Source organism: Scyliorhinus canicula, chromosome 9 (genome assembly GCF_902713615.1).
Source record: "Scyliorhinus canicula chromosome 9, sScyCan1.1, whole genome shotgun sequence".
NCBI classification, from domain to species: Eukaryota; Metazoa; Chordata; class Chondrichthyes; order Carcharhiniformes; family Scyliorhinidae; genus Scyliorhinus; species Scyliorhinus canicula.
This window is the reverse complement of record NC_052154.1, coordinates 140,436,205-140,442,834: the sequence shown is the minus strand read 5'-3', so window position 1 is coordinate 140,442,834 and position 6,630 is coordinate 140,436,205.

Sequence of the window (6,630 nt, the reverse complement as noted above, 5' to 3'; positions counted from 1 at the left end):
AGGCCATTCGGACTTTTACAATTAGGGGTCGCCCTTATTGGACAGAGATGAGGAGAATTATTTTCTCTCAGAGGGTTCTGCGACTTTGGAACCCTCTGCCTCAGAGGGCAGTAGAAGCAGGGGCACCGAATATTTTTAAAGAAGAGGTAGATAGATTCTTGCTGGGCAAGGGGAATTCAAGGTTATTGGGAATGTGGTAGTATGGCCTCTTTAAGGAGGTGGGCTCCACGGACCACGTGACTGGCTCGGAGCGAATCGCACAGGACCTCGTGAACCCCAGCTAATGACAAGTTTACGGGAGACCCTGAGGAGCAGGCCTCGGGCAGTGTGAACTAGCGAGCTGAAGTGTTAAGACCTCTGTATACTGTTCTGCGCATGCCAACTAACTGCTTTTACCATTCATCAATAAACCCCTTTTGATTACTGTTGGAAGCCTCCAGTGTATGACCCGAGCCACCACAGTGGGGTAGATGGGAATGTGGAAATCAATGCAAGTATATCAGCCATAATCTTATTGAATGGTAGAACAGGCTCAAGGGGCTGAATGACCTACTTCTGCTCCTATTTCGTAAGCTTGCATTTTGTATATGCTGGAGAGGTGACCAGATAATCCATTTTGGAAGCGTTGCTTTGGAGATAAATGCTGACTAGAAAAGTAGGAGAATGTTCTGCTCTCCTCAAAAGTTGCATGGGATCTTTTGTGCCTGCCTGAGAAAGTAGGATTGGGCTTCGAGCTAATGAGCCAAATCTTCCTCGGAGCGGCAATCTTAGTCGGATTGCCACACTGCTCATGTTTACTTGCCTTGCACCAGTGCTCCTGATTTCCCACCCGAACTTCCAAACCAGGCCTTCTCAGAAATAGTGTGGAGTTCTCCATAATTGTGTAGGATCGCTGAAGGAGGACATACACCCCCCCCCCCCCCCCCCACCTTTTTATGACATTAGCTGCTGTATTCTGGTAAGTTTAAAGTTCCAAAAACCACTTTGAGAATCTACAGAGAGCAGGTGTGTGTGTAAATTAAGTGGATAATGTGGTACGGTATCAGGCGGAATGGATGAGTGGGAAAGGTAACTGAGGGGTTAGGGCGGCAAGTGCGTGGGTGAGGAGTTAGAGTGACAGATAGTTGGTGGGGAGGTTGGGTGGCAAATGGGTTGGTGAAAGGGGAGGGTGCCAGTGAGGGCGGTGAGGGGGTAGACTGTCAGGTGGCGTTGGGTGAGAAGGAAGGGTGGCAGGTAAGTGAGTGAGAGCATTTGGTGGCAAATGTGGGTGGGTGCATATGGTAGTAAGTGGGGTTTGAGAGGGTTGGGTAACAGGTAAGTAAGTGAGCGGGTAGGGTGGTAAGTGAGTGGTTGAGAGTGTAGTGTGATAGGTGGGTGTGTAAGGGTTAGGGTGGTAAATGGGTGTGTGAGGGGCCTGGTGACAGGGACGTGGGTGAGCGGGCAGGGTTGCAGATGGGTAGATGAAGGGATTGGGTAGGTGGGGGAGTCAGCAGTGTAGTCAGGTGGTCGGAGAGTCAGGGCGGTAGTCAAGAGACTGAACGGAGTCAGGAGATTGAATTATGGTCAATGGCAGTGTTTCTCATACTTTTTTTCCGGGGACCCCATTTTTACCAACAGGCCAACCTTCGCGACCCATGCCGGCTGATCTTTGCAGCCCACGCCGGCCGACCTCTGCGCCCCACCATTTTCTCTTACTTTGTTTGTTGCTGACAAAAATGGAGGAAATTGTTTTGAGTCCCAATGGTCCCTTTGGCCCCCCGAACTTGAAAAAACAGGCTGCGACCATATTTTAAAAAATGCGGCCGCACTGTGCATGCGTGTCCGATCATCGTTGCGCATGTGCAAAATGCGCATGCGCACCGATGATCGGGCACGTATGCGCAGTGCGGCCGAATTTTTTAACCTGTTCCTGGCCATTTTGAAGGCTGCTTGTAGCCGGCATTATTAAAAGCCGGCTGCTGCGGTTGTTGCATGTAGATTTGCGCAATCGGGAGCACCGCGACAGACGGCTCCGCGACCCTCCCGACACCCACCCGCGACCCACCCGCGGGTTGCGCCCCTGAGTTTGACAACGCCTGGTCAAAGGGGGTCAGTGGGATAGTTGGGGGGTAGTCAAGTATTTGGGGGTGTTCAAGGAGTCAGAGGGTAGGGTCAGTATAGTATAGTTAGAAAAGGTAGAACTGGTTTTAATCCTCCTAACGTTTTCCTGGGTAACTATTCTTCTGAGTGAGTCAGAATCATCCGAAGTGTCTGATTCTAATTCACAGTTCCAGACACATGGGATTTGTTGATACTTTGTGGACAATTTCCAAAGAGTCTTTACACCGGGACTTCTGAGAGATTCCCCAACGCATCTTTCAGTGTACCTCTATGTTCAGGCATCCAGAGACTGGAAGATCTGGGCCAATGGTTGATCCGAGCAGACTGACAGTATGCGTTCAGTACTGTACTGACAGTTTTAACAAAGATGATAAACCACTTATTTTAAGGTTCTGTCAATATAAAGGACAGATGAACTTCACATGAATGCATATTCTATGTGAACATTGTGTTGAATAATTTTAAGGCCGATATCAAACCATTGGAAAGATATTTAAAATTATGAAATCGATCATTGATACATGTTTTCTGCCTTTAAAAATATATAAAGAAAGCTAACATACAGATATTTCACTGGATAGATGACATCCATATACCCAAAGACCTTCTGTGCAGTGAACTCGTCACTGAGTCACATCTCACTGGGTATCCATACCTCAGCTACAAGGACACATGAAAACAAGACACGAAAGTGGCAGACAGTGACACTGATAGCTGGGAGACAGTTGCTGATGACAGTAACCTCTGGAGGCTGACTGTTTGGAAGGACGTTGGGAGAGGAAAGCCCAAACAAAAAGCTTAGCTGGATGAGAAGAGGGCCCAGAGAAATCAGAAGCCACAGAATTGTGTACCGTCTGAGCCCACTGTCCTCTGCAACACATGCGACAGGGAACTGCCATGCCGAGTGGGGCCTCTAAGCTACACAAGGCCATGCTTAACACAGAGGTAACCAACATGGTGCAAACAAGACAGAAAGTTGTCACCACATGAATACTAAGCGCATGTAAAATGTAACTATAATCCCAATGGTTTGAGTTTCTTTTCCTATCAGCCGGTTGTTTAACAACTGCAAAATACCACCCCTGAACTTAACAGTTTCTCAAATCAAGCTGCTGCAAAATCCATAGCACCTATTTTTTTTTCTTGATTTTGAACACTGTGCTGGAGGGAAGGAATACAACAATTTAGCCAAGTCCTGAGGATATAAGAACAGATTGGCAAAAGCCTAGGTACAGGAGTCCCCGGTTGTGCACTAGATTGTTACGGAAATTTAACCAGCTAAAATCAAGCTTGCACACCAGTGTATTACACTGGCATGTTTCCTGTGTTTATCCAGATGAGACCTTGTTACCTGGAAAAGGATATTGCCTTACAGGTGTGATGAATGTAAAAAATAGTCACAGGAAGTCCACTCCGAGAAAAATAAGGAAACATAGTTTTATTTATATACGATATGTACACTGCCCGATAGAGATATGTACACTGCCTGATAGATCCCTACCGGGTTCCTGTTCTGCTCGGTGCTTTACTGGCCAACCTTTTATACAAAGGATATTATAGATCCTCGGCCCTAGTGCATGAACTTGTACTCTGTAAGGACCACTGGTAAGGTAATCATTCCCGTCCCGTAGGTCCCGTGCAGCATATTACATTCCTCCCCCCAAAGTCTGACGACCCTCTCGACGAGCGATGAGGTGGAGAACATAGAACATAGAACAGTACAGCACAGAACAGGCCCTTCGGCCCTCGATGTTGTGCCGAGCAATGATCACCCTGCTCAAACCCACGTATCCACCATATACCCTTAACCCAACAACCCCCCCCCCCCCCACTAACCTTACTTTTTAGGACACTACGGGCAATTTAGCATGGCCAATCCACCTAACCCGCACATCTTTGGACTGTGGGAGGAAACCGGAGCACCCGGAGGAAACCCACGCACACACGGGGAGGACGTGCAGACTCAGCACAGACAGTGACCCAGCCGGGAACCGAACCTGGGACCCTGGAGCTGTGAAGCATTTATGCTAACCACCATGCTACCGTGCTGCCCCTGTGCTGAGAAGGAGGAGCAGCTGGAAGACACCAGATTCTCTTCAGCTCCAGCAAGTCACCATGTACCTGATGCGCTTAATTAGGTCGGCGTACAGCATTCTGGTGAATGTTGTCTGCGGTAGAAACAACTTGGTGGATGGTCGGCAGGAAATCGTTGATCAACGTCAAAGATCTCAGAGGTCAGCATCTCCATTTCAGAGTTGGAAGACACAACGTTGGCATGTCAGCGTCGAGAGACACTGCAGACGTCACAGCAGGGTGGTCCGGCAACGGAGCTGGAGGATCCAGGATAGGTTTTATTCTATGAACATCATGAGGGAGCAACCTCCATGAGCGAATGTGGTCAAATGCTGCCTCATTAGTTGCCTGCGGACCTGACCTTGGTAAGAGACTGGTTCTGTTTAACGAACAACCATCCCAGAGAGCCAGCTAGCAGGTTCGTTGAAGTTACAAATGAACACCGTGTCGTCAGGTGCAAAATGTCAAAGAGGTCAATGTTAAACTGGGCACCACCCTTGCAATTCTTGTTTATGGGCACTTTAAAGCCAATGTATGGGATAATCAAACTCAGTCGTGTACGAAGCCTAAGACCCATTAACATTTCAGTGGGGGGCCACCCCGGTTATTGCGTGCGGCGTGAGAATATAAATCTTGCAAACCTGGTGTACATTGAGCCCAAAGTCGGTTTCTTTAGCCCCTGTTTAACTTTTTGCATGATCCTCTCTGGCAAGCCATTCAATGCCAGATGGTGTGGAGAATTACGGACATGGCAAATCCGTTACTTTTCACATAAGAGGCAACTCTTCACTTGAGTAAGAGGCACCAATATTTGTTACAAGCACCTCAGGGATCCCATGGATGGAAAAAGAAATGCACAATCAGTCACCCAGGAGGTGAGTCAGAGACTTTAGACAGTTCTGTGGGCTTATATAATCTTTATTAGTGTCACAGGCACACGTTAACAATGTAATGAAGCCACTGTGAATATCCCCTAGTCGCCACACTATGGCACCTGTTTGGGTACACTGATCTGAATAGTTACCCAGGAAATGTTAGACAGAAATATTCTTCTCTAACTCCTGGGTAACTACAGAACTGACCATCCCAATCACTCCCACTGAACACCCCCTCCCCCTCCACAACCGACTCTCCCTTCAACTCCCCGAATACCGTCTTAACCCCCTGACCAACTGTTAACTATACCCCACCCGCAACCTGATCCGACTACCCTTCATATCCATGGAAACCTCAGACCGTCCAACTACCCCCATAACCCAACCTAACTAGCCTCCCACCTGATCACTCCTCCCAAACTAACCCACCTACCTATCCACTCACCATCCTCACCTACCTGCCACCCTAATCACCTGCCACCATACCCATAACACCTCACCCACCTGCCATCCTAATCATTTGCCACCTTACCCATCTACAATTACACATCTCTCACCCTGCTCACCTACCACCCTCTCCACCTACCACCTCATCCACCTCCTACCTCACACACCCTACCACTGACTCACCTCACCCGCCCTACCTATTTACCCACTTACTTCATTCACCCACCCATCCTACCAACCTCCACAATGAACATTGGAACTTACTTTATGTCAGCTAGTGCTGTAAAAGAGGGGGGTACGATCTATCTTTCCCTGTAGATACAGCACTATGACCGAGTTTTTTGCTGGACACTGTGTTCCACATTTCTAGAGAAGCCCGGCTCGCAATACCCGGTAAGAAACTTTGGGATGTGATGGCCATTCTGTGGATAATGAAGACCCATGTTTTCAGACGATGTTGCTGAAGGGCAACTTGTAGATGAGAAATAGAACGTGTCCAAGGATAGATCCTTATCAGGTACCAGGATATAAGGGTGCAGGAGGAGGAAAATAAGCCATTGCATGGAATTGAATAGGAAGAGAAGTAGAAGAGGGTAATGGGGAGTGGCGGAGGATGGTATGATTAAACATGTTAAAGGCTGTAGACAGATCAGGAAGGATGAGGAGGGGCAGCTTACCTTGGTTGTAGTCAAATAGGATGTCATTTATGTTTTTGGTGAGGATACTGAGGGGCAGAATGCTGGTTGAAATGAGTCAAACATGGAGTTGTGGGAAGACTCTGTGTCTGCTTTAAGGCATCAACACATTCCAGGACATGGGAGAGGAAAGGGAGTTCAGAAGTTAGGTCTCACGTATTAGGATACAGTGTCTGCCATCACAGATCCAACCAGATTCCAATTTTCCATCAATGTCGTATCATAGTGACTCCAACTTAACCATAAAGAAATAGTTTCCTCTCACTGCAGGGGCGCCAACTGCAGCTCGATGCGGCCCACATGGTTTGGGACAATTGAAATTAGCATTAATTGCAGGAGTTTACAAGACAAATGATGTTCTGTTTTCTGACGTATCTTTCCAGATTTGGGTAGCGAGTGGGTGTTGAGTTGGCGTTTTGAGGATTACCCCAACGTGGCTC